The 11,156-nt window shown below is 46.6% G+C and overlaps 1 pseudogene across 1 annotated transcript; it reads right to left on the bottom strand.

The window, feature by feature from the left end:
• Positions 1-236: 236 nt before the first annotated feature.
• Positions 237-9,738, bottom strand: LOC147342143 (pregnancy-associated glycoprotein 2-like; annotated as a pseudogene). Its single transcript, XR_015157837.1, has 9 exons — positions 9,611-9,738; positions 8,145-8,286; positions 7,069-7,186; positions 6,852-6,969; positions 4,975-5,168; positions 3,963-4,079; positions 2,286-2,427; positions 2,102-2,200; positions 237-398 (listed from the first exon to the last, which is right to left on the bottom strand). The product of XR_015157837.1 is annotated as a pregnancy-associated glycoprotein 2-like (transcript).
• Between the last annotated feature and the right edge of the window lie 1,418 nt (positions 9,739-11,156).

The following is an 11,156-nucleotide window of genomic DNA, read 5'->3' as shown; positions in this document are numbered from 1 at the left end:
GAGTTGAGCTCCTCTCCCTAGTGGTTCAGACTTGGTTCTAGATCCTCCCTGATTATGATGCACCTCCCACACCCAAAAAGAGGCACCCATTTGTTTTAGCACCATTAAGAGTGAAACATTTTATTCTTTACTGAGAATAGAGCTTGCAGAGCACCAAACACAGTTCACCAGCATCGCTGGGCAGGAGTGCCCTAGTGTGAGCGAGTGTGTGTTAGGAGTCGCCTGCTTGATTCCTGAAACAGTCCAAGCATTTACACTGCCGGAGCCAGGCCAATCCTTTCATTTTTTCGATCAAAAACTGAGAAGTACTGCCTCAGAAAGACGTCACCCAAGAGCCAGTTGTCTGGAGAGAGATTTTCTAGGCCCCCTTGAAAGATGCTAATGCAGGAGTTTTTATCCTGGGGGAGTTAGAGACATACACCAGTCAGCCTGTGTGCTTACCTGCTACTCCCTCCTCAGTATCCAGACCTGACACACTTCTTCATTTTATTTCCCTTTTTTTGTAAGTCTCAGGTGATTTTCTCAGCAGCTGGGGATATGAGGGTTCATCCAAAACCAAAAAGGGCCAAGTCGTGTGACTGACATATTCGGGAGTGTGGGGAGGGGAGGATTGGAAGTTTGGAGTTATCAGATGCAAAATAATATACAGAAAAGTAACAAAGTCCTACTTATAGTGCAAGGAACTATATTCAATATTTACTGATTAACTAATAAAAAATATATTTAAATATGTACAGCTAAATCACTTAGCTGTGCAGTATAACTTAAGGCAACACTGAAGATCAGTTATACTGCAATACAGTTTTTTAGAAAAGAACAAGAGCGTCCCTTGGTTCTCCTCCCACTCTCTGTTTCTTTCCTTCTGACTCCTGCTCCTTGTTTTCTCTGCAGAGAATGCCTGTTCTTCTCCTGGGTTCCCAAAACCAGCTCTTTTTTTAAACTTTTAATTTTGTTTTGGAGTATAGCTGATTAACAGTATTTGAAGTTTCAGGTGGATAGTAAAGGGACTCAGTCATACATATACACGTATCCTTGTCCCAAAGATATCCTTTCCATCCAGGCTGCCACCTTATGTTGAGCAGTGTTCCCTGTGCTATACAGTAGCTCACTGTTGGTTATACATGTTAAATACATTCAAAGCAGCGCTCACAACACATTCTTTAAGCCTTCGCTCAGGCCCTCTGAGAAGCCTGTTTGGACCCACACTCAGCCTTTGGCCACTCCAGGCTTGGCTGGGTGACTTATTCTGGTCTCCATCCCCACCTGTCGGTCCATAGCCCTCATCACCCCTAATAAGTCCCAGGGTCCCTTTGCAGAGCACTGTGGGGTGCCATTTGCATGGAACCCAGGGCAGATTTGCCTAGACCCAAGCAGGCCTCCCTATGGTGCCATGAGTCAGGGGTTTTAGAATTACTGCAATTCCCTCTCTTCCTCAAAGCCTTCTTTGAGCCCAACAGCCTGCTCTGAACTCCCACAGGGAGCTGACGTGAAGCCTCCACCCTGTGTCAGGGCTGAGCAGTCACTGTGTACCCTTTAATCACCTTAGCATCCAACCTCCCCATAGAGGGGTCAGGTAGCCTGACTCACAGAGGGGAAACTGGGACTTAGCAAGGGGAAGTTGCAGTCAAGGTCTAAGGTAGCCATGTAATTTATTGTAACCAGGACAATTTCAATAAGGAAAGGGAGACTGTTAATCATTATGGTGGGAGCACACACAGGGACTGCCACCAGCCAACCCCCCTTGTCACATGTCCTATTTTAAGGATCCCTAGAGCTGACTTCCTGTATTTCTGCATCTGAGGGGTCTAGTTGAACTGAAGACCTATGAGGGCAGAGGCCCTTAGTGTTCCCCTCTCCTTGTGACTCCCACCATGTCATCATGGAGTGGTGTCTCCACATTTATTTCAGGAGGATGGATGTCCCAGATTGTCCTCTACTCTCAAGTGGTTGATTTTGTGGGAGGCACTGGCCCAGCCACAGGGGCTCAGCAGCATCTGCAAGTTGTGGCTTGGCCTGAGGAGCATGCCCTCCTCCCAGCAGTAGCCCAAGGGTTCCTGCAAACCCTAATTTAGAGAACAAACCCTCAGGGATGGCCCCTCACCTTGGTGTTGTAGGCTTGAGGGGGCAGTGGATACTCGATGCCATTGATGTTGAAGATGACAGGAGGCAGGGTCTTTACGGCATCACATGAAACTGCATACTGTTAGAGAGAAGGAGAGAGGTTGGCCCAGAGAATCCTTATTATGTGGGGAGACTGGGAGTGACCTTGTGGCATGACCCTTCACCTCAGAATTCTCAAGCCTGGCGTTCATGAGCTTGTTGATGTTGGTGACTAGGTCTGTTGGGCCGTAGATCAATGATGTCCCGGTGTCCACAAAGGCTTGACATCCATGAGAACAAGCAACAATATTCCCATTCATGCTGATGCTGAGAGACAGTAGACAAAGCGGGCCTCAGGGTCATGTGGAAGGCTCCCTCCTTGAGGGACTGTGAGCTCCCTCCCTCACAGCTGCCCCCTCCCTGACTGTCTCTAGAACAGTGAGTCATCTCTTGCCCTGACTTTTCTTTTGCTTTGATCACAGCACCTTCCTTGACATCCTTGAGCAGTACTTGAATACACCTTTTGTACCTTGGCTCTTTTATACCTTGCCACATGCTGGGCTTCCTTGCTAGAAGCGTCCCCTCCCCTTTGACTAGCTAATTTCTCCTCATTTTCCAGATTTCAGCTTAACTGTCATGGTTTCAGGGAAATCTTTCTCCCGGTGTATATCAGTCTCCTGTCTTGGTCACTCTCTGTAGACCCTTCCTCATGTCTAGCATGTACCAAGGTGACAGTTCACTCTGTGTGTGTGTCATTTCTTGTACATTTACTTTCTTAGATGTGAGGGCAAGCTTTATTCTCATTGCCTTCCTAAATTGCTTGGCACACAGTGGATGCACAATGCTTGTCTGTTGAATGAGTGAATGAAGACTGTGAAAGTAATGAAGACCATCCAGAGAGGTATATCTGATGTCTCACCAACAATGGGACAAACACACTGTGAAGATGGAGGTCCCTGTGGGCAGCAGATTCTCATAGGGTGGGGGAGACTGGCTGCCCTGGGAGACAGTGTCTCTGAGCAGCACCTCCTCATTGGGCTCAGACACTGAGACCCTGACCAGGAGATACCTGACTAGACACAGAACCTCAAAGGACAGGTAAGCTTTTATCTGAGGGTCAAACACAGAATCTCATCAATTATTGCCTCTTCTTCTCAAGCTACTCACCTTCCCGATTCTTTCAGTTATAACCCCCGCCCCACTGTGTGCCCAGGGGTGTGGGGTGTCTCTTTTTATGAGTCATTTTCAGGTCCCAAGACCATGACCAACCTCTCTCCACTGCTGGCTAGCTTCTCCCTAAGGAGACTAGTTTTCCCCATTTCTTCAGGACTTTCCCTGTTTTTAACCTGACATTTATCTTGCTGAGAACTTCCTTGGTCCTTTGTAGCCCTGGACAGTGGGTCATCTTACCACAGCTTTGTTCAGGCTGAGGTAATTCTCCCTGATTGTCTTTTCACCACACTGTAAAGTCCTATAACCATGCTCCCCACCTCACACTCAGGGGTGCAGTCCTCCCGCAGCTGCACAGGCCTTTCTGGACCTTGTGATGGACCCTATTCAGAGCCCTGGTCAGGAGGCCTGGGGTGATTATGAACCCCTGGGTGGTTTGTGTATTTATGTGTTTCTGTGTTTGTTTATGTGTGTTCATATATGGCTCTGTGTGTACTTGTGTGTCTCTGGCTGGCTATTCATGTTTATATGTGCCTGCTTATATGTTTGCATGAGTGCCTTGTGTCTGTCTGTGTCATAGTGGTTGATGTGCATGTCTGTTGACTGCCTGGGAGTGGATTTGTGTGTCTGTCTGTGTCTGTGTACAGCTGTGGGAGCATCACTTGTGGTGACCCTTAGAGAGAGAGGCTTACTGGTTCATGCTTATCAGCCAGTGGCGAGGTTGGGACACTGGTATCCAGTTGAGCTCTCCCTTGTAGTAGCGGTGGTCCACCCCACCAAACATCACCACACTGCCCTCCGGCTTGTATCTGTAGAGAGAGGAGAGGGGGAGATCTTTGGAGGAGATTCTGTCTGAGAGCTGTGCTTGTCTACTCATCAAGGCCCTAATAAGGTCTCCATCTACAGATGCAGAATTCGAGGCTAGGAGCAATTGAGAACCAGACTGAGGTCGGTTGCTGGCTAATGAGTGGCACAAAGGAGGTTAGAAGCTTGGCCACCTGGCAAGGCTCTATCCATTCAGTTTTCAGAAGAGGCCCTGGACCTCCTGTAACCTGAGTGCTCAGAGATACCCTCAGAGGTCAGTGTGCTGAAGGGTTTTGGCTTCCCCCTTGTCCAGCCTGTATTTTTTTCAGAAAAATCAAGGCCTGAAGCACTAGGGTGTGGATTCAAGTCACCCAGGGTTGGCTTCACTGGCCCATGACCTGTGTTGTCCATTGGGCCCCACACTCAGCAGGGCCCCCACCTCTGCTCTCCCTGTCTTGAAATTCCCAATACTTGTTGAAAAAGGAGTCCCACACTTTTGTTTTGGGTCCTACCTTTCTTTGTGTAGCTGGTCCTGGGTGCTCAGTGAAATGTTAGTGAGAAGGGAAAGATTTCCACCTTCTCTCTCTTCCCTTCCATGTCAAATTCATCAGCAAATCCTGTTGCCTTTTCTTACAACTCGTATCCCGACACCTTGCATTAGTCTTCCTTTTGGCTCACCCCCTACACCAAGCCCCAGCTCTTGTGCCCAGGAGCATGGTTGTGTTCTAATAAAACTTTATTATAAAAGCCAGTGGTGAAGCCAGGTGGGGCCCTGGGGCCATAGTTATCTTGGGTTAGATTATCTCTCAGGATACTTTTGTATCAATTGTCACATAATTTTCATGCAACTGAAAGCATCTTACGACTAATTTGGAGCCAGATTGTCCAGCTCAGACTTACTTGCTCAAGTAGAATGCAAAGACAGGCTCAGAAAAGGCACCTTGCGACCACAAGTTGTCAAAGATGGGGATGGCACCTTTGGTGCTGATGGAGGGGAAGGCCAAGCCCAGGACGCCATCAAAGGGTGCACCATCAAACCCATATTCCTCCTGGCTTAGGCCAAACAACTGTTTAAGGTTAACAAGGTTCCTGATCTGTGGGCGAGAAGAGTGTTCCCACATAAACGTTTGTTAAGTGGGCCTATGGCACCCCACTCCAGTACTTTTGCCTGGAAAATCCTATGGATGGAGAAGCCTGGTAGGCTGCAGTCCATGGGGTTGCTAAAAGTCAGATACGACTGAGCGACTTGACTTTCACTTTTCATTTTCATGCACTGGAGAAGGAAATGGCAACCCACTCCAGTGTTCTTGCCTGGAGAATCCCAAGGACGGGGGAGCCTGGTAGGCTGCCATCTATGGGGTCGCACAGAGTCGGACACGACTGAAGTGACTTAGCAGCAGCAGCAAGTGGGTCTAGGCTTGGGTTGAGGAAGAGATTGCAGTAGCTCTGCAGAGAAGAACTGAGGTCTTTCTATGTCCTAGGTAGATCTCAGATGGTTAGACCGAGACTGGATGGGAATTTGGGTTCCATTTAGGTGGGTCTGTATATTTTAAAACATTTGCCCCTCTGAAAAACACCTTCTGAATGAGTCAAACTGGCCTCATGGCTTCCGTACAGGTGGGGCAACCAAGAGTCAGGCCAGGATCCAATGCTGTCCCCTTATGGACAAAATGAGTAAAGAGCAGGAAAGCCTTCTCTGGCGTCTCTATGAACTGATGAGAGAAATGGACTGAATTGACGGTAATGTATTTTGGGTTCTGCATCTGCCCAGAAAGACAGAAGTCCATTATACAATGTTGCTGGCAGGGTTCTTATGAAATTACTGCCTGGGAAATACCCTTTTGGGGGTATGTGTGTGTTTGTGTGAGTGTGTATGAGAGAGAGAGTAAGAGAGAGAGGCGAACTACTCAGGTACTTTGCGGGAGGGAGGCTATAGGTTTTATTAGACTCCCAAAGGCCCCATACATTGAGAACATACTTATCAGGCCCCCCTACATCTCAGTCCTCCTTCTTATCCACTCTGGATATCTGAAGTGCTTGATTTCCCTCAGGGTCCCCTGATCCTTTCCCCAAACACCCACCACCAGCTTCACCAATCCAGCCCAGCTCCTTCGCTTACCACACGTGTGACCTCAGGAAGGCCCTTGCTGTCTGCACCTCAGTTTCCTCATCTGTGAAGTCGCTCAGTCGTGTCCGACTCTTTGCAACCCCATGGACTGTAGCCCACCAGGCTCCTCCATCCATGGGATTCTCCAGGCAAGAATACTGGAGTGGGTTGCCATTTCCTTCTCCAGGGGATCTTCCCAACCCAGGGATCAAACCCAGGTCTCCTGCGTTGCTGGCAGACGCTTTAACCTCTGAGTTACCAGGGAAGCCAGTGTATCCTCATCTGTATAATTAGCTAATTAATGCACCTGCTGTGTGGGGTTGTTGCAGGTTTAAGCAAGTTATTACCATGGCAGTGCCTGGCACAGTCTGAGAATATAAAAGTAGCTGCTTTTTTCCCCCCTCTTCTGGCTCCCAGCAAAATGAACCCTGAGCTGCTCATGGGCAGAGGAGCTGCAAGTCCACAGCCCAAGCAACTCTCTGGGTTAGCTAATCCATTTGTTTGTGTGTCACTACAGAGACTGTCTCCCCAGGGACAGGATCCTGTGGGTAAGATGGCCAGTATCTATGGGAGTTAGGGTAGGATGGTCCTGCCAGCTGGTCCTGTATCTGTTTTGTAAGCAGTGGTCACTCCATAGTCAGTCCTGACTCAGCTTTTGTTTCCATGTTACCCGAACGGTGTCAGAGCCAAGAAATCCCTGAATTGTCCCAGATCCTAGAAGATGGTGATAGGCGAGCCTGCTTCCCGGAAGCTTGAAGAATTTTGAGGATTGAAGGTTTTGTGTGTATCTGCAGACACAAGAGATGAGTGTCAGTCAGGTGCCAAGGGTGGAGAAGGGAGTTGAGGGCAAGTAAAAGATGGGTGGGTTGGAGGGTGTTTGTACTCACAACAGGCTGGACTGACACAGCTGATGGAAGGCACCCACAAGTTAGCTGAGCCTGTGTCAAAGACGACCCGGAACTCCTGAGGGGGTGTTCCAATGGTGATGTTACCCACGTAGGCAGTCTGTGGGGACCAAGATGGGTGGGTTAGTGCAGATCTGGCTCCCCTCGATTCCCACACTGCTGCCTCCCTCTGGGTGTCACATGTCTTCTGAGATCACTTTCCAATCACCATGCAGCTCACAGCCTTTGTTCTCAGAGGTGCCTGCATTTGATATTTTTTCTTGCACCACGTGGTGTGTGGGATATTCACTCTATGACCAGGGGTTGAAAAAGTACCTCCTGCATTCGAAGCCCAGTCATAAGCACTGGACCTCCAGGGAAGTCCTGGTGTCTTCATTTGAGAAGCTCTCTAGTCTCCTCTTCAAACCCAGTCTATGCACACCCTTCCCCAGGAGGGTCTCCTTGATCAATCCCAGCCACTCCCTCTAAACTCAGACCACATCCCATAAACACTGCACAGGTGACCCTTTCATTTGTCATATATTTACTCTTTGCCTATCCCTCAGGCTGCCTGCACAATCTTGAAGACAAAATGTGCTCTTTTCTCTAATCTAATAACAACATCCACAGTGTTAGATTCTTATGGCCTTACACAGAATAGGGATTCGGTAACTTTTTCCTGCTGTTATTCTTGCATCTGTGGAAGTTGAATTCTTCTGCCTGGGGGATTCACAATTGCTTTGCAGTTGGCTTTATCTTTTGACTAGAGATGGCTCACCCTTCATCTGTAACTGAGTGGCTCAGTTCAGAAGGAACAATCTCCCTCAAACTAATGACACATCTTTGACACAGACATGGATGTTTACCTGCCACCTGGTCATTGCTGGGCCCAGTCACCACAGACCAAGAGTTGTGGATGAGAATGCCTTCTCCTCTGGAATGGGGTTCCTGTTCCCCAGTGTTTCTGCCTCCTGCAGGAGCCTCAGCCCCAACTTCCCATCTGCCACCTCCAGAAGAACCTCAGTGCTAGGCCAGAGCACCAGGGGGCGCTGTGAGAGCCATCCTCCCTACAAACTCACATCCAGATAGTTCCTCAGCGGGTGAATAGTTATTTTGGAGTCATTCTTGGACAGTCTGTAAGCTTGTTCCTCCAGGAAATTGTTCAGCAAGTTTTTTTCCCTCAGGGTTTCTCGCAAGGTCTTCATTTTCTTTAGAGGCAAACTTTCACCGAGGATTAGGAAAAGAAACAAAGGAGAAGATACCATTAGCTGTCTGTGTTAAGGTATAACTGTCGTTGTAATACACTGTGTATTTTCCAAGCATTTTTATGAATGTCACCTTATTATCGGAATGCCATGCAAATACCATGGCAAGGGTGTAGGTTTGAATACAGGTTCTGTTGTGTAACATTGGGTAAGACCATTTGGATTCTCAGCTTACCCCTGGGTAAAAAGGTGGAATGTAATGATTACCACCCTCCATATAGAAAATTTGGGACATAAGTGAAGTGATGATATAATGTATCTGATGTATAGTGAATCTCAACAATGACAGCTGTTAATATTCCTATTGCCATCCCACTGTATTGTTCTTAAGGAAGATCAGGGAGGAAGGTTGTAGAAGGGGATCATTATCCTAATTTTATGGGGAAAGAATCTGAAATTCAAGGAGTTTGTCACTTGGCTGTGTTCACACTGCTTTTCAGATGTAAAACAATGTAGAAGTAGCTCTCCCAATCTTTCTCCAAATAGAAATGGAACAGAGGGTTGAGAGAAGAATCCAGAAGATAGGAAACAAATTAGGGAAATTAAGAGGCTAAAGAAGCAAGGATGAGTCAAAACTGAAAAATTAAAAGAAGAGAAAACAACACGGAGAAATCTGCACTCACAGGGACTTCCAAAGAGATGGAGAGATAAATGAGAGAGATGCTGAGATGCAGACATAGACATATAGACATATACACACTGAAGTAGAGAAAGAACAGAGAGGACACCTAGAATAAAATGTACAAAAATGCTATTCCACAGGACCACACATACATTTGTACAGGTTGTGCACTAAACAATTGCAAGGTCTTCCATTTTCAGCAGGTCACCACATGATGGGGTCCCAAGAGTTATGCAACCATGGAAACCTACATCTCGATCCTTGGGACCCACAGTTTCAATAGCAAGGTGCCTGCATGCGTGCTAAGCCCCTTCAGTCATGTCCAACTCTATATGACCCTATGGACCACAGCCTGCCAGGCTCCTCTGCCTGTGGGATTCTCCAGGCAAAAATATTGGACTGGGTTGCCATGTCCTTCTCCAGGGGATATTCCCGACCTAGGAATTGAACCTGCATCTCTTACATCTCCTATATTTGCACGTGGGTCCTTTACCACTTCGCACTACCTGCGAAGCCCAAGGCTAAAGAAGCAAGAATAAGTACCTATAGAAGGTGCTTATCAGTAAGTAAGAGTTGAACCTTAAGACTATCAGGGAAATATTCCATTTCTTTCTAACCCAGAAAGGAAGATGATGCCACTTACAGTCCCCATACTTACATGACTACGCACTCTGAGAGGGCCACCAGCCCGAGGAGCACAAGCCACTTCATGCTTCTTTCCTGGCTCCAAGTACTCAGGGAAGCTTTAGTTCCTTGACATGCAGTGGTGACCAGGAGCTTCTAGTTATATGTGCTCTAACCTGCCCTAATTGTCCGCTATAGGGCACTAATGGATCTGATAAAAGTACAAAGCTCTCAATAAAATTTTTATCTCCATCCCTGTCTTTGGTGAATGGTCTTAGAAAATTCTCAGAATTCAGAGAATTCTACTGTGATCTCTTCCTTGAGGCTTGGCTTGAAAACCAAAGTGAAGCGCATGGACATCTAAGGCATGGAGAAACTTGCCAACTTGGAGAAAATAACTTCTAAGGACACCATAAAAGTGAATACGAGGGGCCATGCTAGACATTCATGATCTCATGTGGCCTGCCTAGCTACTACATGGTTTGCTGTCTTCGTTTGAGAGCTGATTGCTAGGAGGCAAAGAGGTCAAAAGGAAAAGTGTAGACTTCAGAGGCAGCCCAGGGACATATGAGTGGTTTTAGGTAGTGGGTCTAAGAAAAGCTTAGGAATCCATATGCAGAAGCCAAAACTGGGATAATTTTAGCATTACATCCATTAATTAGAACAAATTAAATATATAAAAAGTCAGAAATTCAAAGTACTAATAGACAACATCTCATTTGTCATTGTGACAGATTTCTAGGGCCCTAACACCATTCTGAGAGCTGAGAAAGGAAAATAATCATCAATATTTATGCCTTGTTTTTTTGTATGTAGCAGATTCCATGTAACCACAAACAGTTTAAGGAATCTTATTTTTATTGAAGAATTCCAGAAATTAAAACAGAAGGAGTGGTAGAAACAGGAAAGCACTATTTTGCAGCATCCTCATGAAACGATGGATCTGGGCAAAGGTCATCAATGGATGCTGAAACCATAAGTGGAAATAAAAAAGGGAGTATACAATGGATACATGAAGCTGGCAACATCAGGATCCACTGCATTTCAGCATCTCTCAAAGTGAGGCAACTAGAAATAGTGAGACTCTTTAAGTAGCACCATAAGAAATATATATCTGCATATGAAATATCCCAATAAAAATTTTTGAACTCAAGTATAGATCTACCTGCCAGTCTCCAGGGAAAAACACAGATAAAGCTACAGAGAAGCAATCCCCCAACTTTTGTCACAAGGGGCTGGTTTCCTGGAAGACAATTTTTTCATAGGGAGATGATTTTGGGATGATTGAAGGATATTTCACTTATTGTGCACTTTATTTCTTTTATTATTACATTGGGATATGTAATGAAATAATTATACAGATCATCATAATGCAGAATTGGTGGGAGCCCAGATCTTCTTTTCCTAAAATGAGACTGACCCATCTCTGGGTGATGAGAGAGCGATGGGGAGCAGCTGTAAATACAGATGAAGCCTCACTCACTGGCCTGCTGCTCACCTCCTGCTCTGCAACCTGGTTCTCAATAGACCAAGGAATGGTATTGGTCCTGGTGCCAGTGTTGTGGATCCCTGCTCTAACC

This window comes from Bos grunniens, chromosome 29, assembly GCF_055505025.1.
Source record: "Bos grunniens cultivar Pamir isolate PY7600 chromosome 29, Bosgru_T2T1.0, whole genome shotgun sequence".
Classification (NCBI taxonomy): domain Eukaryota; kingdom Metazoa; phylum Chordata; class Mammalia; order Artiodactyla; family Bovidae; genus Bos; species Bos grunniens.
Note: the sequence above shows the minus strand (reverse complement) of the source record. Positions and strands in the feature narration are given on the sequence as shown.